The sequence below is a fragment of the Rhagoletis pomonella genome, unplaced genomic scaffold (assembly GCF_013731165.1).
Source record: "Rhagoletis pomonella isolate Grant_MI unplaced genomic scaffold, Rhpom_1.0 Rhpom_scaffold_00008, whole genome shotgun sequence".
In the NCBI taxonomy this organism is placed as follows: domain Eukaryota; kingdom Metazoa; phylum Arthropoda; class Insecta; order Diptera; family Tephritidae; genus Rhagoletis; species Rhagoletis pomonella.
The window spans coordinates 23,213,744-23,236,818 of record NW_023458562.1 but is presented as its reverse complement, the minus strand read 5'-3'; the positions used below and the strand labels follow the sequence as shown (position 1 = coordinate 23,236,818).

The 23,075-nt window shown below is 33.5% G+C and overlaps 1 protein-coding gene across 6 annotated transcripts in view; it reads right to left on the bottom strand.

Moving 5' to 3' along the window:
• Positions 1 to 23,075, bottom strand: part of LOC118744472 (cilia- and flagella-associated protein 91) — a gene marked incomplete at its 3' end in the record, with an annotated part of 285,289 nt that overhangs the window by 135,110 nt on the left and 127,104 nt on the right.

Sequence of the window (23,075 nt, the reverse complement as noted above, 5' to 3'; positions counted from 1 at the left end):
ACAATATGTGCAATCTCCTGAATCAAGTTTCTTTGTAAGCAGAGATTTCCCACCTTTCCCATTATGAAATAATTATTTCTGTTAAAAAAATAGTGGTAGTAGAGAATTTCGTTTACTTGGGAATCCAACACAGAATCACTCTTGCCAACAAATAATGCTTTGAACCAAAGCATATACAACAAGGTAGAAGTGACAACTCAGACGAGCTCTCTCATAGCTGACTGTGATGTCAAAAAATTTAAACAAAGAAATTAGCCCTTTGTAATGCATTTATCATATTTGACAAAATCGACTCCTAAAGTTAAAAGCAGTTTTTTGACATAACATTCAAAGAGATATTTGTCAAAAAAAACTGCTTTTAACTTTAGAGTCAACTTTATTTTGATTATAGCTACGGGCCGATATCTTTGAAATGAAAGTTTTTGTAAATATGAAAATATTTAAAGACTCATTAGAATAAGCTTCATTTTAGGTATTGCATTTTCATTTTAATGGAAATGTGGAAATGCATACTTACACAAAATTACACACTAATGGAAACGCGCTCTTTTATAAAACCGTTTTGGCAATTTTCTTGCTTTTACTAGCACAATGTTTTTGAACATTTATTTATTTTATTCAAATACTTAATTCTAAAGTTTTATAGTCATTTAAAAAAGATTGATTTATATCAGAACTTAACTTAAATAATATAGCAATTAAATTTTTGCAATTGGAAATTTTCTTTCCAATAACTTTATTATTTCTTTATGTCAACAAGGACTTCCGGTTTAGGTTTTATCAGACCACCATTTGAAATTTGGGCTATCCATGTTTATGAGTGTGAGATTTTCTCTCCTTATTCACTGGCACTTAAAGGGTTTTCGCGTACACGTGAAGAGTCTCCGTTGCCGCTTCACTTGACATTTCGGAGGTTTAAAATAACGCACAAGTTTGTTGTCCTGACTCTTGCCAAACACAACATATCTCCCGTAATTCCTTTTCATTTTATGATGTATTTAAAATCAGTCGCCCAGCTCACAATTGAAAATTTAAATTAAAAAATTTAAAATTTGAATAGTATAGGGTTAAGAGTTGACATTTCAGTCGTAGTTCAAAAGAGAGAAATGTCGAAATCACTTCTACCTTGCTATGCCTTGCTTTGGACTGAGTAGGTATGGATGAAATTGTTGTTATTAGCGCGGTTGGGTTTTGTCAATAGTGTTCTAAAATATAAGAAGAAATGTTTACAGAAAGAAATCGAACTAATTTTTAAACAACTTTTGCTAATCGATTAACCGATTAGTCGACTAGTCAAATAATAAGAGCTCTGGTCCCCTTATATTTGCAAAAAAAAAGTCGAAATTGCCTTCTAATCGAAATCCTTGCTTAGCAAAAATTTAGTTATCTTAGGCGAGCTTTAATTTACTGACATTGGGGAGGTACGTCAGGATGGTAGGAACTGCGATTTTGTGGGTAAGTACTAGAACGGGGTACTTGAGATCAATGAAATTTGGAACAAAAAATTGCTTCCCTGAGGCAAAAACATCGATATATCATACTTAAAGATCCGACTATTAAAAGGTGACCTCTACGTTCGGCATAAATAAAATTTTTCGAAATTGCCTTGCAAAAATATTTTAGGCTCAGTGCTGTATGCCGAACTTTTTTTTCTGATGGAGTCTAATGTAGATGCACTTTTGCATCAAAACGAAAATTTAAAATAGTCACTCGGGTTATTTTTGAAGCTGGTGCCCGATATTATTTCGAAGCAAAAGTGTTGATATGTTTCTACTTATGGAATGATTCACGTCGACCCGCCCTGCCCAAAACTCCAATCAATGAAAATTTACATGTGATATGTCAAAATACTTGTAAACTAATACAAGGCGAATTAAGAAAGTCGAAAAGGCATCTTTACTGCATCGCTTGAAAGACTTTGCCTTCGCGAAGTAGCGAATATACATACTTATTAACTTCTTTCTGCAAATGATGACAGAAATCAATTGGATTCGCTTAAAACCTTACACTTGAGAGTTCTTAAGATCGCTCATTACAAATCTAAAATTAGATCTTAAAAATTCATAATCGAAACTGGGATCTACCATTTATAACGAACGTACGTACATGGCGTATGAGTAACATTCACGTCTCGTCGGGCCAATTAAAATCAGATTTGGCACAAAAATTTACCATATGCTGAAATATAATTTTTATTCCAAAACTTCCACATTAATTGCTTATTTTATTGCACTTAATAATTTATATTATAATTGTCGAATTTATTACGTCCGATTGACCCAAGCTACTTCTATATTGCAAATAAATATAAGACTTTAATTTGCACTCAGCTATCCAACTTCGAAAATTCTGTGACTGCATTCATTTTCATTGCTATGCGACTACAAGCTCCAATTATGTTGATTTTCAAATTAGTAATTCAATGCCAATGCCAATTCCAGCTAATCCCTCCAGGGTTCAAGTTAAAATGCAAATGATACTCAATGAAAGAAACATAAAAATAATTATAAATTACCATGTACGAGCAATAATTTAACTTTTATTTGATACATTATGCATATTTTGTATACATATATATATATAGCGCATGTGAATACGTACATATGTATGTATGTATTTATGTACACACATGCCAACAAAAACATCAGCCGCTGGTGCGTAATAAATACAATTCACTATATATTTCCTTATTTGTTAGCAATTTCCTAACAGCATTTATTCAAGCACGTTCTTAGTTACAAAAGAATGCTGATTTCTCTGAAAGCGTGGTTTTATGTAGGTATGTTTGTGAGCAAACGCTTCCATATAATATCATTATATTATAATTCTCAGTAGCTACTCACGCGAAACTCAATCTTTATTCCAGGAGCTTATGCAAGTGCATACACTCAGTAAAAAGCATTTCCTTAAAGCCAGAAAGAGATACTTGTTTTTCCTTAATATTAAGAAAAATTTACTCAATTCGAGAAGTTTTTCCTTAATTCAGGTTCATGCTAAAAATAGTGCGTCAATTATTTGAGGAAGTAAATTTTCTTAAGATAAATAATAATTTTGTCAGTGGTGTTAAGATAAAGTTAATTGCTTCCCTGGCTTCTGCTTCTGAGATCGCAGGTTCGAGTCCGGTTGGAGGTAGTTAGAGTAAGGTAAGTCAATTATTTCCATGCAAATATGAATTACAAATTGTAAAATTAATTTCATATGCAAAAACCCAACTACTCAAATACCATACAAAATAAATCAGATATTGTTTTTCTTATTAAATACAATTTAAAAATTACAATAAAAAATAAAAAAATAAAAATCGCCTCTAGGACTCGGACTTTGAATCTCTCGACTGGCACTCCCGAGCTTTGCTCTGTCGCCCATTGCGACTGTTTGAGCGCTGTGAGCAAAATTACATACTTATTCCTTTCAAGGCAAGTTAATTTTTCCTAAGAAGAAAGAGAATAGTACTGAAAATTAAGGAATTGTCTTTTCCTTAAACTGAGTCAAATCGTTTACTCATATTAAGGCAGCCATGTCTTCGGAGCCGTTTCAAAGTAATATTTCCTTAGAATAATATACTATTTTCCTAGCATCAAGGAATGATTTTTCTGAGTGTATGCATATGTATAGATATGTATGTATATTGCATACAATGCGTATGAATACAGTAAACGTTCCCTGCAGTGAAGAGACAAATCAGTTAGTAATAATATTAGTGCATTAACCGGTATGAGCTAAAGCGACGGCCTTAAAATCTCGGATGGCACTATAAATCGGCACGTTACTGACGTATTGTGTACGTAAACGATAGGCACAGGACGGACTGCAAAATCGGCATGTGACCGAATAAATTAAGTATATAGGAATTTGAAGGTATAAAGATTTTAAAATTGGAAAAAAAAGTTTCCCCTGCTCGAGGATTAAAAGTATTAAAATATATATATATTAAAATACCAGCTGCTGCATGGAAAAGGGATCGCAGACGAAATACTTAGCTCCCTGTAGTATTTTGTGTAGTTCCTTTCCCTACAGGGTGTTTATAAGGATACACATGTGTGCGTGATAAGTGCTAGCAAATAGTAGCTACAACATGGTAATAATCCATATAGAAATAACAATAAAATCGGCCATAATAATAATACGAGCGCGTAGGAGTAGCTTTAGCAACAACAAAAGCAGCAGCACAGCTCTCAGAAGCGAATAGTAAACAACTACTCATCTTCATTGTGAGTTGGAAGCATGAAAACACAATAAATTTTTTTCGCCCACTGGCTTGTATGGCTGCGCATTCAATTTGAAAATACGTATATGAGGGTGGAGGCGTCAGCTGCCAGACTGCGTGTCGACTTCGCTTCATCAATACGATATTATCATTTCCTACATTTGCGTGTGGGGTGAGTACATATTATTGGCGTATTTTAGTGACATTGAATTTATCCCAACGTTGATCAATAACAATTTCATTTCCACGCTATTTATGAAGCTCTCATAAGCTCCAAAAATATGGAGCCACTTCTGTTTGATTGTCTTACTTTCAGATATTGGCGCTTTTTTCTTTACCCATGACAGCCTTTTGGTTTAGTATACTTCATAAACGTCAGTGCTTACGAAACTGACTGATTATTATGAAATCCAACTTCCGACCGGAAATTGCTGTGGTTGTTAAATAGCGCTGCAAATTTTTTAACAAAAAGCTTTCCAAAATTTTATAAAGAGCGAAATACACCACACAAGCGGCTTGTCAAACATTCTTCAAACCTACTTTTCCCTATTTAGAAAATTTTTGATTTTTGTTCACAATTCCCTCCAACGGCTTTTTCGATCATAAAGATATTCATATTGATTCTTCATTAGATTCAGAAAATTATAGGAAAAAAGTTTTTGAATCAAAAGATTTTTCAATCAAAAAAGTTGTGTGTAGCTCTTCAATATTTCTAGAGTTCCTGAAAAGGAAAAAAACTCGGCGTAATTTTGCAGAACATTCTTTTTCCTTCTCAAGAACTTTAGAACTACTGAAAAGCTGTTCAGAACACTTTAAATATTTATTTTTTTTAAACATTCAACTTTTTCGACCTTTTTAAGTAAAAATGTGTTTTCGGCGTAATTTTGCAGAACTTTCTTTTTCCTTCTCAGGAACTCTAGAGCTTTCGAAAAACTACTCAGAACACTTTTAGTTTTTATTTTTTTTCAACAATTTAAATCTTCGTTTTTTTCGAAAAAAAAATATTTTTTCGGCGTAATTTTGCAGAACATTCTTTTTCCTTCTTAAGAACGTTATAACTTTTGAAAAGCTACTCAGAACACTTTTAATTTTATTTTTTTCAAACATTCAACTTCTTCGACTTTTTTGTAATTTTGCAGAACTTTTTTTCCTTTCCAGGAACTGTAGAACTATTGAAAAGCTACTCAGAATAGCTTTTTTGTCTTTTTGCGGCATACCGTATGCTAACTTCACAGACATCGTTCTGAGTGGTCTTGTCGAAGGTACATTTCTCACCCTGACCAGTGCGAAATAACAATTCTTTAAATGGCTAACCGGTTAGATAATAGCAAGGACGTTTAATATGTTTCTCCACTCAGTTTATCCTTACCTTAGTGTTAAACTAATTTTTATTTGCCAATCCTCGTACTTGTATTTCTACAGATAAATATTTCCCCTCTTTCCCTTTCTCTTAATTAAAAAAAAATCTTCCTCATTCGAATATTTTACCAAACACTTTTTCCAGCAACCGCAAAACATTTCCTGCCCCAAATTACCATCTCGCAAAAAAACTACCAATAACTTAAGCGCTTGTTGGCCCGCAATTAAAACCACAAAAAAGGTTGAAAACAATTTCTTAAACCAACCATTTACTGACGCTGTTTTTGTACTTAGCACATTTAACTTCATCAGCACTGTTTGTCCATTGTTTTCGCTTGTTGTGAGGCGAATTTTCTTTTAAAGTTCTAACTTGTTAAACGAAACCACAAAAATATTAAGAGCAAAAAGCAACTCAGTTAACCCTGATGACCACAGAAAATACGAGCGTGCTAAGGCCACGCAGCCAAGCAAAGCAGGAAGTTGGCAAGTTGGAAAGGAAAACAAAAACAAAAACAAAAAAATATTAAATAAAAGAATAAAATTGTGGCGTCCATTGCCTTTTGTTAATTATTTGTTTTTGTTTTTTTTTGCTGTTGCTGTATGAGACCTTTGTTCTAAACACATTTATGCGTAATTGCGTTTAAAGCGCTCGCGTTCACTTCTGTATGTCGTGAGCAAAAAAGTGGCAAAGGCCACACATACCCAAAGGAGGTGAATGACCGTTGGAGGATAGCGAAAATATAATTACCACAACATAGAACAAGTTTGAAAAATGAATTTACCTTTTACGCGTTGCGATTATTTCTACGAAAAAAAAAGAAACCAAAGCTCTTGTTGACATTTCTTGCGCGTGAAATGATTTGTTGAAATTTGAATTTGCATAAAAATGTAATCGGAAAAATACTGACTAGTTTCTTGCTAACACTTAAATTGAATTCTTAATTGTTTTGTGGCCACTTGAAATACTTCGTCTGCGGCCTGTGGCAGTCAAGCAATCAACGTAATTGTTGGAAATATTAATGAGAGTTGCACTTGAATTTAAATGCAGATTTAAATTTCTGCTCTAATATGGCAAAATTCTTACCGTAGACTGGCAGCACTTGTTTTCATATACCTAAGAGAAAATATATACAAATTTATTTCGTTATTCAGCGTAATAATCCATACAATTTATAACCTTTTATGTTAACGTAAATGCCCTTAAGTGGCAGCAATAAATTTCATTTTCCCTCTAATTCGCGAACATTAAGCGAAATACCAAGAAAATATGCTTATAATAGGAAATCAGCAGAAAAGACAACGAAATAAAGAAACACAATTTAGTGTATTTGGCTTGGCTCTTAAATTCACTTTACTAAATTTTTCATTTGATGTGGCAGCAACCTGAAAAAAACTACATTTTGCCCAGCCCTGTTGTAATGTATGTTTAAGATTATTGTTATTTTTTTTTATTGTTGTCATGTAGCTAGTTACTACACTGTACACTTAAGTACAATTACACCATAATGTTTAGATGTTTATTGCATTTTGACATGCTTCCGCTACTACTATCTTCCGCCGGCTTTGTCATGTACTACTACTTCGTTTTAAAAGTTCTTCGCTTGTTCGCTTATTATCTACTTTCTTAGTTGTTTATTACATTTTTGTAGCGCAAAATCTGAGCGAATGTATAACCGATAGAGCGGACTTTTCTTTTCTGTCTATATTCAGCTGTCATTTTGCAGCTGATAGGAATACGTCTTATTGGGTCAACATTCGTCGTTTGGTCGGAGAGTAAACTGTATGAACCAAGGCCGGCCAATACAGCAATTTCTATTGCAAAATTTCAACAAATTATTTTTCGTGATTGCGATTTGGGTATTCACACATAGTTATAATACCAAGATTTTTAAATCTTTACGATTGCTACACCTATGTAGTTAATATTTGGTTTAGTTTTTTACATAATTTGACTTATTTGAATTTAATTGTCTAACAAGTGGAAACTGGTCAAGCCGGCCTTTTATTTTTTTTTTAGTCCACTTAAACTCGGCCAAATATCTTTTAAGGCAGAAATAAAAATCCTTTCCATAATAAACAAGCCGCGTATCTAAATTAAAAAATTTGGTATTAAATGAGAGAGTACTGAATTAGCTTTTAAACTGAAATATCTAAACGAGGAAATCTGTTTCAGTCCTTTTACATTTGATACGAAATTTGTTTGACTTAGATAACCGCTTTGTTTATTATTAGAATAGGACTTTTATTTCGGCCTTAAAATATATTTGGCCGGATTTTGCAGTTATTACTTTACTTTATCGCAAAAAGTTCAAAAAATAAAAAGAATCTACTATTCTTGTTTTGTAATCAAAGGAACATTTATAACTACGATAATACATATTTTGTCCCGAAAAAAATCAACTTTTATTTTCGGTTCCTGCTGTTAGTATTAATTTAAAAATTTTAACGTAGGACGTATTCTAGGCCAAAACGGTTTACGGCGCGTCATACGCGGGTTTCACAATATTTGAGAGAAAACGACAGAAAATTGAGTAAAAATAAAGCATTATTCGATTGGGTGCCGGTGCGTATGAGCAACATAATTATTCAAATCTACCTAGCCTCATTCAAGAGCGAAAGATGCATTCCAACGTGCCGCTATCTTGACAACCAGACCTTAAGAAAACGAGCGCTATGTTTTTGTGTTAGGCAAACCAGTTCTAAGCGAGCTTCGTGTCGAAAATTATTATTTTTTTATTCGAATAGGAAACTTTTCGAAACCAGGCATTCAATTTGACATGTACATACATACATATATCTACCAGGGGTAGGAAGGCTTGAATATAATAAGAGCCATTTGTAAGTTTTCGAACTGCTTCAGAGGGGTTAAAAATTATTTATACAAAATTATATAATAATTATTAATTTGATGTGAGTAGTTGGGTTAAAGCAAAATAGAAGTCATCATTTGTAAAAATCCCATGACACTTGGCCGAATTAATGGATGTTTTCTCTCACTATTTCAGCTCATCATAGCCCCTACTCAATTTTTAGCAAATGCGTGCTGATAAGCAAAATGAGTGGGGAGTCAACTTCTACAACACACAGCAATCAACGGCAGACAAAACTACAATGAAGTGAACAATTGAAGCGAGTAAACGAACAAACAAAAGAGAAAAGGAACGAAGGGCAAAAAAAAAACAAAAGCTCGTTAAATGAGCACGTGACACGCAAAAATTTAATTTATACCACGTGAAGCGTCAACTCATTCACATAAATGACCAGCGAAAACAAAGCTTACCTGCTGTGTTTGAGGCAGGGCTGCCAACTATACTTAGCTACGAAGTGCCATATTGAGGATAAAAAAGTGCCAAAATGTGCCAAATATAAAAATAAGCATCAAAACTGGAAACACATTCCTAACACAAAAGTCCAATGCCAAAATAGGATAAACCAGTTATGTACACTATAGAAATTAAAAAAGTGTTTGTAGAGAAAAATAAGTACACGCAAAGGATTTCACAAAAATCTATTGAAATATTACTATTTTTCAAAAGTGCTATTTTGGGACTAAACTTAAAAATTAAATGCCATTTGAATTAAAATAGGGCCAAAAATTACACGTTTTGTGTCAAGTTGGTAGCCCTGGTTTGAGGTTGATTGCTATCGCGTGAGTATATAGCTACATATTACTTTATATATGCACGCACATTAATTCACACATCTGAGTGCACAATTCATTTAAGATTCCTGCTGAATGGCAAATGGACTGAGTTGCACGGAAGCACTGGCGAGGTGGCTGCATGCTGGCATGCAACTTCCGGCCACACAATTTCACGCCTATACATAGTTGCGCCTCGCTAAATGTCAGTTTATAATGATAAACACACGGATGCACATACATAGTTGCCGAGTTGGATGGGGTTCGTGTGAATTATGATAGGCAAAAAATTTTCATCTCATCATACGAAATTGTTTCTATAGTTGTTGCTGTTGAAGTTGCTTTGCGGCTAATGCTGTTATTATGATTATTATCCCCTCAATGGACATAAAATAAGTTGTTAGCATCAGGGCCGTAGGCAGGATAATTTTTATTTTTTTTTTTGCAGAAGAGGGGTTGGGTTGTTGGTTATACCAGAAACATAAGTTTACTTCAACATTATTTAAAAAAAATATAATTTATACAGGGTGTACTAGACCACCCATACACACCCTCTAAAATAGAAGGAAATGTGTTTTTATTGAAAAACGCAAAAATATGACCTACTAAATCAGGGATGTTCTAACTTTTGGTGGTACTACCGACTTCTGGTTTCGACCGGAAGTGGGTTAAACTGACTGGAAGCCTTTTATTTGAAATTAAACATTTTTTTTTTACTACATATTCGGACTTTGAGGATAAAAATACGTAACTTTTGTTTGGATTTTTTTTTCTCAATGCGTGAAAATGTTTTTATTGGAAAACGAAAAAGTATGAGTTACCAAATCGAGGAGGCTTTATCCTTCGGTTATGTTACCGACTTCCCCTGCGCAAAATCTCACTCCTAGTCTTTGCAAAAGTGGGCAGAGACACAAAAAGTGTTCTGCTGTATCCTCAAAGCAGAAAGGGCAAATGGGGTTGTCACTGTATTCCGATCACAGTAAGGTGTTTGTGCCACGTAAAGTGTCCGGTAAATAGTAATACCACTTGTCAGTAGTCCGATCTGGTCCATGAAGGCAAATACCTAGCAAAATACCCCGACACTCTCGAATGGCCTGGCATCCAGAATAAGACAAGTTCGTATGCTTTCCACCATAGTTCAGACGAGACTTGCAATGCGGATCTAGTCTGGAGTATTTAGAGAGCTAGCCAATGCCTTGAGTACAGCTTGGCTGTCACTACAGACACGTAAACACCTGCAGCTCCACCTCTTTGTCACCGCATAGTCCATGGCCTTGAGGATTGTAAATACCTTGGCTTGAAATGCCGAGGTCAGTATATCTCTAACAACCCTCCAAAATCCTGGCTATGACCCTGGTTGCCATGAAAGTGGACGTTAACTCCACATCTTTTTGCAATTAATGGTAAGAGTGCAAATGTGTTTGGGTGTGAAATTAAGTGTGCGTATTAACGACAAAGTTGTATATCTGGCTTTCAGCACAGCTGCTCGCTTTCAATGACTAGTCGTCAAAAAAAAACTCACCGTTTCCCCAACAAAGTCATCAATACCCTTTTTGCTATATTTACCACACTTCTGCATAAATACGTATGTATGTATGGACATATGTATAACCATTTGTCTTTTAACGCTTATCTCTTTCTCGAATGACTGAACGAATTGAAAGATTCAAATGTGCTGACTCAATGGCCGCGGTCATATGAATTTAAGTAGATATTGCAATTGTTTTAACGCACACATTAAAATGATACAATCACATTCATGAATTGTAGTTGCAATAAAAATGTACTACGGTACATATATATTTGTTTTCATTATTACGTATATACATACATACATATAATATAGATTGTGCTTGCCATATCTATACGACACTCACATTTTGATATTTTATTGTTTAATTTTAACCAATTTCTTATAAAAATATACATAGTTCATTTTACAACAAAATCATTTGAATCCAAGTTTCAAGCTTTGTACAAAAATTAAAAAAAAAGTAAATAAATATATTTCCATGAAAATGTCAGAATATTTTTAAAAGTTTTTTAGATTTTTTTTGGCAGTTTTGCAGAAGAGGAGCTTAGCTGTCTAGAGAAATTTGGGTAAGTCTGGTGCAGGTGTGATATGGATGCTGTAAAAACCCTAACTCCTACCTATTCAGACATGAAACCGGCATACCCAACTTAATATATGCAGCTTGTAAAGTTCTCCACACGAGATCAATCACCTCTTCACTTTCCCCCTTAAACCTACTCAGCTTACACACCTCTCCCTTTGGTCTGATTCTGTAGAAACACCACGAAGAAGTTATAAGATATACTATTGAATATTTTTACAGCTTCTAATCACCAAGTCCGGATGGTATCCTATTGTACTCAAAGAAGTTGGCAGCTTTAAAACTTTTTTAACTGCGTCGCTTTCACTTGCTGACGTACCACAATAGTGGAAACTAGTAGATTTTCTACAAGGGAACAATGGAGAGATAAATACACTCTCATGACGAAAAGTTTCTATACCGATCCCTCAAATCCTGAAAATAGTACTGAAGCTGGATGGCATATGGACGGTAACTTCAGAGATTCTTTACTGCTTTGAATGCAATGGTAACGGTCTTTCAATCGGAAGTCTTTTCAATACTTAAAATGGTAGACTTGATAATTGGCGAAAGGAAGCGCGAATATAAAATCAATATCTCCAGTGACAGACAAGCTGCTCTAAAGTCCTTAGAAACCGCTCGAATCTCTCCAATGATAGTCCAGGGAAATAAGTTGAGGCTGAACTTCGTTACAAGGTGGAATTAGCTTGACTTTGTGTGGATGCCAGGACATTAGGGTGTTGAAGGCAACGAACTGGCTGATAAATTGGCGAACTGCGGTTCTCTGTGGGTACAAATGGACCGGAACCAATTTAGGGCCAAGCATTGCGAGAACGATCGGGTACATCAGCATCTCATAAATAAAACTCATGGCAGCCGTTGGTGTGGTATTGACACCAGCAAAACCACCAAGTGTTATTTGAAAAGGCCTGGCCGGACGGTAAAAAAAACTCTTTCTCAGACAAAGAAGGAGTGGTTTATGAGCCCTGATAGGCCTGATTACAGGGCACAGTCCATGGGGACAGCATATGGCCACCATAGGCACCATCTCCGATCCACTGTATACAGAACATAATCTTTGCAGCTGTCCGGCCTTCGCTAGACTTAGATGGTATATTTTCGGTTCGGATGTATTGATATTGAATGAGGCACATTCTCTTTCCCTCAACAAACTGCTAAGATTCATAAACAGTGTGCGGACTGTACACTTTTTTTTTGTGGTAGATAAGCCTTTAAAATTGTGTTAGATTCCAAAACAATTTGGTAGATTTATATAAACAAATTTATGTATGCATTAGGACGGGCTAATTTGTATGGGAGATTTTTTGACTATGCGTAGCACAGAAGGGCTTTGTTTTCTCCTGAAAAGTATTTATTCTTAAAATATATTTCATAAATAGCTTAATAAATTTTTCTTAGGTTATCATAGATCCATTTCTAACTATTTAGTTTTCACTATTTTCTCTATTTTTACCTCGCTTTTATTAGCTTAGGTTGTAAATATGTAATATCGATGCGTCTAAAAGATGCAGCGTTTTCCATTATCATGTTACATACCTGATGACAGTACGAATAGAAATCATAAAAGCGAGTTTTTAGTGTTTTAAACTAGTTATATTTGTTATTTTGTAACGTGGTTAGGCACGGGGACTACATTGAATGTGTTATTATTGTTATAAACGCAACCGTAGGACGACTATCTTTCATACAGAATTTTCTCATCGAGTTGTCAAGGCAATGCTCGTGTATTTAAGTTGAAAATGCAAATAAAGAAGAAAGAAAGTATACCTCACGGACTTCCAAACAGTGCTGAGTTATTACCAGGGAACGGATTTTTAGGACCTAAAAACCTATAAAAAAGGCAAAATAAGATAACGAAATAGGCTGCAAAAGGCAAAATAAAATAGTGAAAAAGGCAGGAAAAGGCACTAGATGTTGCAAAAAAGGCAAAAAAAGGCAAAACAAAATAGCGAAAAAGGCAGAAAAAGGCACTAAAAAAAGACAGTAAATACGAAGAACAATCAAAAAAATACATTTATTTTAGAAATGTTTATATTACAAGTAAAAAGAGAAAAACTATGAACTAGTTTCATTATATGGAAAATTTGTACTTTGAACCTTTGACTATTTTATCCTTTCGAGTTTCTAACTCATAAAACTTTAATCTGAATAGTTGTAGTAACATTGAACCACAAGATGTATTTGGAAGTTTTCTGGCATCATTTTCATTCGATTTTCGCGAAGAAAAGCCTTGAATGTACTAAATGTGCGCTCGACGTAAGTTGATAGAAGTGGAGCCCAATTTAAATATGGAACGTTTGAAACGTTCATATTATCAGGAATAAGGGCGTTTTCCTCGCCCTTTACAATTTTATCCACACCCCTTATTGTCTCCAAGCCTTCGTTAGCTGAGAAAACGGCTTTGAATTTTTCCAACACCAATTTGGCAAGAGGTCTCTGCGCTTCTATAAGCCGCATGGGCAATGTGTATATTTTTTAATCTTAAAAATAAAATTGTAAATGCTATAATCATTTTTTTAAAGGTCCTAAAAAAGGCAAAAAAAAGGCAAATATCTTAAAAAAGGCAAAAAAAGGCAACATCAAATGTGTATATATGGAATCAGAGAAAGCTAAATCATGGACATTCTTAATCGAATATGCTCTATCTCGTTAGCAGAAAAAAGGCAATTTCCATAAAATCCGTTCCCTGGTTATTACAAACATAGATTTTTATATGGTGAGAAGTTGTAAACTTTCAAAGAAATACTTATTGGATGTCCCACCCGTCACAGGCAGTTTTTATTTTCTTTAGCCTAACTTTGAAAATACGAAAGCTTCCCAACGTTTAAATAAGGCCATTTTGTTAAAACGAACTTTGCATCCTCAATAGGGACTCGTCCCACCCGTCACAAAATACTGTCCCATCCACCACAAGCTAAAGGATTTTTTTTTACATTTTCAAATATGATAATGCCATTAAACCATAAAATGGGCCGTAAAATTATATTAGCTACATACGAGAAAAGCGCTTTGAACGAAATATTTATAGTTTGTCTAAAATTTAGAAACGAATCCATCAACTCCGCCATTTTTGGAAAATGTAAATTTTCTGTGTAAACTATATAATTAAGTTTTATACTTTATTAGTTTCTTAATAATCTGATATCTGACTTCAAGCGTTAAGATTTTAAGACTTATCCAATAAATGATTAAATAGAAATGACTTACAGCCGCACTCAGAATCGTTTAATGATTACTTAAGGTGTCCCTCAGTAACTATTTGAAAAAATTCCCTCTCAGAGTCAGTTAATGATTCGTTAACGGCATTTAATGAACATTAAAGTTAAGTAAACAAACACCTTTACTTAACTTTTTTAACGAATGATTTTGAAATTTTTTGTTTGTTTTCAATAAATCTCAATTTCGATAACGTTGTTGTAACAGTGGCAATGGCTCAGTGAGCAGAGCACTTTCGTGCCATTCAAGAGATCCGAGTTCAATCCTCGGCAATGAATTTTATTTAATCCAATTTTTTTTTTTAAGTTTTATTGCTTAAAAAATTCATATTTTTTATTTTATTCAACTTTTGGGAACTTTTTGGATTCATCTTTTTTCTTTCACTTTCAGTTTCTCAAATTTTTAATTTTTCTGCTTTAAAAAAATATTTTTTTCATTTCGTTTAGTTTTTAGAAAACTTATTGCTAAACGATAAATATAATAACACTATTAGCACATCTTTCAAATAGTTATTCGAAATGCAGAAAAGGACTTTCAAGATAGTTACCGAAATATAAAGAGTTTTGTCTCTCGAAAGACTGAGCTGAGTTGAAAGAGAGATGCCAGAATTGGCCTGTTATTGGTCTTGTTTGTCTTTTAGCAGACAATTTAATTAAATTAAAAAAATTTTTTTTTTCTTTTTAAAACAATCAAATCTATAAATCAAAAGAAAATTAGATCAAAAAAGCAAAAACAAATCCAGTCAAAATAGTCTATAAAAATTAAACAAGAAAACAAATAAAAAAAGCCATTGCGTCTGTTGAGTCAGTGCGCACAAAATGATATAAATACTTATTTTTATATTTTATTTCAAACTGAATGAAAAAAGTGAGTGATGCCACAAAAATGAAGGGCCGCAACTGGGGCCATACTCAATTTTTTTATTTCATAATTTTTAACTCTGAGAGGAATTATTTTATTAATTTAAGGAACGTTTCTGAGTGCGGCTGTTAAAGTTTGAGCGAAAATTAGTTTAAATTTCCCACTCATCACGTTGGAATGCCCCGTTTTCATAAATTGGTCAATTTTGTGCAGGAATCAATTAGAAAATGGAATGCAAAAATTGGAGCCAATGTCGTCTCCACAATTGTCTAATTCACGATATTGCACAGATTCAATAGAAACTTAAGGATGACAAAATCATCCACATTGTAAAATAAGCGAAATTGTAAAATGTGGTAGATTTTAAGCTTACGGTGGTAGATGTGGTAGAAACGTAATTTAGAAAAAAGGTGGTTTAGTCTGCACACTGTTCATAAAGGAGTCTGGTAAGTTTGCAGTGGAGCAATGAATCTCCACCCCACCTATAGGTCCCTTAAATCTAAATCCTATCTCTAGGCCTTAAGTACAATGGGCAATACTGCTTGAGTGTTTGAATTTTTTTTTTTTTGTGTTCGGACCATACGCGAGCTTTAAACAGCTTCAAACTAAAACAGGTATATATATACATATATCCATTTTACATTTATTATGTTGTAAGTCAAGCTAACCAATGTCTTATGGAATCACGATAGGGGAATCTATTTAACGCAATTTTATGGACGAATTGTAGCCATATACTTATTACATTTATGCAACTATTTTTGAAGCGACTTAATGTGTACATGCTTATATAGATGAAAGCACAAAAAAAATTTCGTTGATAACTGCAGTGACCAGTAATCCCAAGTGGCACAAAATGCTAGCAAACGGGCCCAAACAACCAACACCACCAAATGTAGATATGTGTATCGATAAATACATACTTTTTAAATGCAATTGCATCCACAGTGAATCAAATATTTATATGAACATATAGTAGTAAATATGCGCTTATTCGTTATAAAACCCATCCAATCGCTGTGGTCACTTGACGCTCGCCGATTGCCTCGCCACGATGCTACAGCTCCATTGTGTTTAAGTGAAATTGATTTGGTTGGTCGTTGAAAATTTAATCGTGCGCATAAAAATTAATTGAAATTTTCAACTCTCATTGTTTTAATTTTGTCCGTTCATGTTGATAACGCTGCTCACTTTCGCCCTCGGTGGTGATGAATACTTGATGCAAATAACTATTTTTCCGATAAAGTACAGTCCGCAAGGGGGCGTGGGTTTTATATTGGCGCAAAAATGGCATCAAATTGGAATACGATGTCATTTCTACCAGGGGTAATTAAAATGATAAGTTGGGTTTTAAATTTTGTGTGTAAAATGTTGCCTAGGTGAATGAGCTATAATAAAGTTAAGAGTATTTTTTCTACGTCTTTGATGTGGCTATTCAGTTTCAGGTCCTAGATGAAATAACAGGATAACTTTTCGCTTAATATAAAATAGTATTTCCACTGACCAATTTATAGCTAACGGCTGATGGACAAAACAAATCTGTCCCGCTTTTAGTAAAAAGAGATCTAATTTTTGATTTTAATCCTCCGCCAATCCATTGGAGCACTGGACACTGCCTAACAAGAATGCACGGCCAGAGAACGGACTCTTCTATAAAGCGAGGAAGGGGTGAAAAGTGTCAAAAACATAATTTAACACCTTTAATACATTTGTCATCCAGATTTAGATTCCTTGGCCGATATAAGGGACCGTGAAGGAACAGCTTAAGAATCTGCAATTATAATAGTCCAACGTGGCCAAGCGGGGGCAATTTTGGCTAAGATAGTAAAAAGTCTTTCGTAAGACAAATGAAAGACAGATGGCTCGAAAGACTTTTGTTATTCTAGCACAAAGACTTAGCGAAAAAGGTATCTCATTCACCGTTCGTGGTGAAAAGCTATTTTGAAGAAAGCACTTGTATATCATTTAGCGAGGCATCGCTACAACAGTCGCAATGCCCGAGCGAGCAAAGCACAGGCGTGCCGCTCGAAAGTGCCGAGTCCGAGTCTTAGAGCAGCGGAATTTGTTTCCTTTTTTTAGTTTAATCTTTTTCTTTTCTAGTTCAATTTTCTTTTAATTTTTAGATAATATTGTTTAAAAAAGTGAAATACATATATATTTTTTAATATCATGTAATTTTTAGAAACTTATTTTATGTATTAATTTTTTAATTTTTTTTTATTTTGATGTTTAGATGTTATTGTTTAAAAAAAAAAATATTTTTTGGCTAATTTCATTTTATTGCTATTCTGTTCTATCTAGTTTTGAATTTAATTTGGTTTCATTTGTTAATCTCAATATCTTTTAACTTTTATTTACATTTCATTGTTTAAATATTTTTTTTATTTAATTAAGTTGTTAGGATATTATATATTTTTTTGTCTTTTTTAATTTAATTTTCTTTAAGTTTAAATATTCTGTTAAAAAAATAATAAATATTTTTTAATTTATTTAATTTTTTATGTTTATATTTTACTTTTTAAATATTTTTTTAATTTATTTAATTTTTTATTTTAATCTATATTATTTTTTATAAATTTTTTCTCTATTTCTCTGATAATGTTTCCAGATAAGGTAATTTTTTTTCGGGAAAAGAAAACATAGGTTAGCTTAGCGCTGTAAAGCTGTTGGACGCTGTAACAACAGTAATGGGACAAATAAAGAGTAACGAAAATAGAGCGCGCGAAGCAAACACTTCTAAAGGCATTCTGTATCATCTCCTCTTTTATTGTTCAGCATTTAGTAGATCGTGACGCACATACATATGTACTCGTACAAAGCGATATCTTCTATGCCCTCTATAGCTGTTTGATTCACATCACTAACCAAGGGTTCAGCAAAGTGCTGAATTTCGCTGAAACACGCATGCATAAATTATCTTGCCAAGACTAGAAACTGTAACTTAGTTTATGCAAGCTCTCTATCATCAACCAAGTTTACGCAGGCTTTTCTGAGAAAAGGAATTATTAATTTCTTAATTAATTGAATATTCCAATTTTTCCCTTACTTAATCCTTCAACCTTTTTTTTTGCACCACAATGACGTGCTAATCGCCCACTCAAAATTTTCAATCATTTTCATTACTGGAATACTAATTTAATCCCTGCTGCCGTTATAAAATAAAAAGGTCACCATTTGGAAACTAATAGGAATCATACTAATTAGGCTGCAAAATGAAAAACCAAACTGTCAACAAAGGAATCCTTTAATAGCCACAAAGTTATAAAATATCAGTCAGAAAAAAATCAATATGCTAGCTGAGAAGTCAACAAAGAGCAGCGCACTTTGCAGCTGTTCACTGTCACTTAATCGCATTAATAAGCGAAAGGATTAATTCAAGTATTTATATTTGTACAAATAAATATTTTTGCTTTTAGCAAGCAAACTATCTGTTAATACGATTTTAATTAAAAAATAAAAGCAAATGTTTGTGTTGAGTTAAAAAAAAAAACAATTTGGCGTTGAATTAAGCATTCTAGAATTTATACGTGTACGTACCGTTTAATTTATACTCAGGCGAAGTTGTTTGTAAGTAAAGCCATGTACTCAGGCTATGCTCTAAATCACTAAATATAAATCCACCAATGTTCAGAGGGAAACCTAACCCAACTGCCAACATGAGGTCCTTTTTGCGATACTACAGGCAAACTGCAATGCATAACTAAAATTGAGAGACCCCAGTATGTTTCGACCACTCCATAAATCTCACTACTGCTCTAACATTCTTAAGTCCCTACACTATACTACTTCGCCTTTCACCTTTGAGGATTGCGCAGATAGGCCACATTATATACTGGGAAAATTTTTCGTTTAATTTTCTTTTTTTCTAATTCCCATTTATTTTAAGAATTTATGTCATCAGCAGAGTTGCTCTCTTCGATTCTGCTTCAATAAATGTAATGTTTTTCATAAAAACATCACACTCTAATAGACTTCCACTTAACCCAAGAATGATTGAATACAAGATTGCGCCGATCAGAGAGGATTTTTGAGAATAACTTTTGTGTGACGTCACCCTGGTGCAATTGCGAGAGAGAAATGCCAAAACGTGAGCAAGAATGGAAGAAGAAGAAAAAATGTTGCAAGGAAAACGTAAACAAGTTGCACAAGTGTCATGCAAACCACGATTCTGTCAAATTCGTTAAGAGAGGAATAGCGGTCCGAGATCGGCGCAACCTTTGTATTCTCTCAATCGTGACTTAACCCATGTTTAGTTGTTATGTACTCTGATGAGACCTCTGAAAATTTGGGTATTCCCGTACACTGAGAAAATGATTTATTTACGTCAACTAATCTTGTTTCTCTCAAAACATGATTTGGTAATGGTTACATTATTTGGTTATAGATACCATATCTTATGTTGAGAGAAACATATTAAGTTTACGTAAATAACCCATTTCTCAGTGTATTTCCTTAACCTTATGTATAGTTTAAAATACATATCTTTCATTTAACTTATCATTTTAATTAATTCCAAAAGGATGGCATCCATTTTCAGAAATATATAACTGTATTAAATCTATCTTTTTTATGACAATATCTCAATACTTAATTTACCTTGATAATTACATTGATTGTGAATTTCTAAAAAGGTGGCAGTCCTGACCAAAAGTATAAGTAAAGGAATAAGGCCTTCTTAAATTGTATACGATTGACGAAGAGATTTCAGTGAACTTAATAATTAGATTGATCTTTACTTTTGAGCAGCTTTCAAACCACTTAAAAACATTTTAGAATTTAACTTATTTTATTTTAATTGTTTCACACCCATTTTAAGATATTTAATTTAACTTGTTGATTAAATTAATTTTTACTTTTGAACGGGTGGCCACCCTGCTGAAAAATATTTTCGAAATTTAACTGTAATAAACTCCTCTCGTTGGTTACCCATTTGAAAATATTTCGGTTAATATGTTAATTATTTTGAAATTAAGCTTTATGGAGCTTCTTTCATAATAATTTATTTAACTTGTTAAAATGATATTTATTAAATAAATAAAATAATAAATAAAACAATTTCCACATACATAAATGGTTTTTGAACCGATTTACAGCCAGTTTCACAAAATCAATTAAAGTGGGGGAAAAAAATTTATTTCAATTTGTTATGAAAATTTGCAGATGGGAAAAATGATTTTTTACTTAAATTGCTAGTGGAACAGGCAGCTAGTGTAGTACCCGCTGTTATAATATTTTATCTAAATTATTATTTTATTGATTTAAATTTTCGAAAAATGTTGCAGCTCTCTTTAAGGGATCTCCTATATATTAATTGAAGTTATGACCTATACGTGTGCCAAATTTCACCAAAATACGTTCGACCAATTTAACGTGAAAGAGCAACAAACATACTTACTCACTCACAAACTTTATACTTTTGTAATATTACTTAATAGGATTCTGCACTTATTGGCTTGTAAGCTTAGTAGCGCTTTATAATAAGTTTGTTCAATCCACGCTTATCAGCTTATCGACAGATTAAGCCCAATGCTTAGCCATCAGCACATTGTGTGCGCTAATACTGAAAGCACATAATTGGGCATATATTAGAAATAACGGTTTGTGAAGCTAATGTCAATTAGCGATTACGTTAACAGCTTAATTGCCAATAATTACTACTATGAATTCTAAATTTGAAACAGACAGGATAATTATGCACTTCCTCTTTTGGTGAATATACCAAAATTATCGCTTAACTAAATATTTAAGCTATTGAATATGCTTTAGCATCTGAGCTTCCAACTGAACTAGGTTTTTAAACTGACGTTTTATACTCGCATATATATATATATATATATATATATGCATAAGTATATGTGCGTACATACAAATATCCAAGGTGTATTAAACAAGGTGTGATTGGCAACTTCTGCCTTTTCCAAGTCGGATAAGGAAGCAAAGCGAATGGGTCTGGTGGTAAACGAGGACAAGACGAAGTATCTCCTGTCATCAAACAAACAGTCAGCACATTCGCGCCTTGGCACCCACTTCACTGTTGACAGTTATAATTTCGAGAAAGTAGAGAATTTCGTTTACTTGGGAACTAGCATTAACACCGATAATAATATCAGCATCGAAATCCAACGCAGAATCACTCTTGCCAACAAGTGCTACCTTGGACTGAGTAGGCAATTCAGGTGTAAAGTCCTCTCTCAAATCGGAAGCCGCTGGTGGTAGCAAAGGAAGAGGGGGGGCCCCCACTGCGATGGAAAGACGAGGTGGAGGAGAACTTGGCTTCACTTGGCATTTCCAATTGGCGTGCTTTATTGAACTCAGCCAAAATCGCTTAGGCGGTTGTAGCGTTAAATAAAAAGAAGATTGACATCTCCGGTAGGCCCTCTTTCAAGGTACTATTATGCCAAAAATATAAACAGGCGATTCAAAATTCATAAATTTTTTTTTCAATTTGACGTAGGATGGTTCTTCTGAGAGCAATGTCAAATTCAATCACACTTTGTTCAATACATTTTGCATACATATGTGGTCATAAGCAATAACAGCATAAGTCGACTTAAGAAAGTATTGAGTTATATATGCTATCGTATTCTGCAACTACTATTCCATGTGTATGTATGTGAAATGTGTGATATTTTGGTTAGCCCATGAGGTTAACACTATAATCCAAATTTTTAAAACGTTTTTTCTCGAATTCAGGTTTTCCGACTTAGGCGAATATTACTTATGATCACAGATATATATATCTGACATTGAAAGCTTGTATGTAAATACATATTCCTTTTTTTATGCACAGTCACGTTTTAGGAATATCGGTTAAGCGAGGTGAAGTTATGCAAATGCTGCCGCCTGTCATATCAAAAAACGAGTGACGCAACCCACACACACACACGAAGTCATGAATTTACATGAATATGCATAGCGTTTCCCTAAATAATTGGCTGTTTTAAGTATTCTAGTATACGTAACACTTTGACATCAGCTAGCTTCATTGTTGTTTTATAATTTCCTTTTAGTGTTCAGTCATGCAAACGTACGCTGGGCTTTTACATTCGTGGGAATTGTGACAAATGGACTCAGGAAGAGTAAACACAAATAGGTAGAGCAACATCAATGTGAAAATAGTAAAGCAATTAATTCTCCAGCAAATGACTGACAGTAAGATAGGGATATAAGTCAAGTGTTTTTTTTCGATTTGATGCATCGAAATATAGCATCGCTGCACGTCGATGTATTGTATAAAAACATCGATAGTTTCTATTCATCGAATAAAAATAAGACAAGTTTCTTTCAATTAAAAGTATACAACAAGAAAATGAAACAATCGGAACTTCGATAAGTGTTTAAATAATAACTTACAGTGAAATGTACTAATTGATTTAAACAGTTGCAAATACCAGTTTTTTCTGTTCTTTCGAAAAGCTTTTGAAAAAAAATTTTCGCAAGTGGCGACAATTGTTTAATGTTTATAAGCATAATGAAATAATATAAAGTATGTTAGCTAACAATGACATTCTATTTCGGTACACTAATTTGGCAATTTATTATCATATTTTTTCCTCTAATTTTACTTTCATGTTAACACTTTTGAGTGAGAATTTATAGAGTTTTTTGATTTGAGTGAAAAATTAAAAAAAAAAAACATGTCAAGAAATTCTTGCCAGTTGTGCAAAAGTACACATAA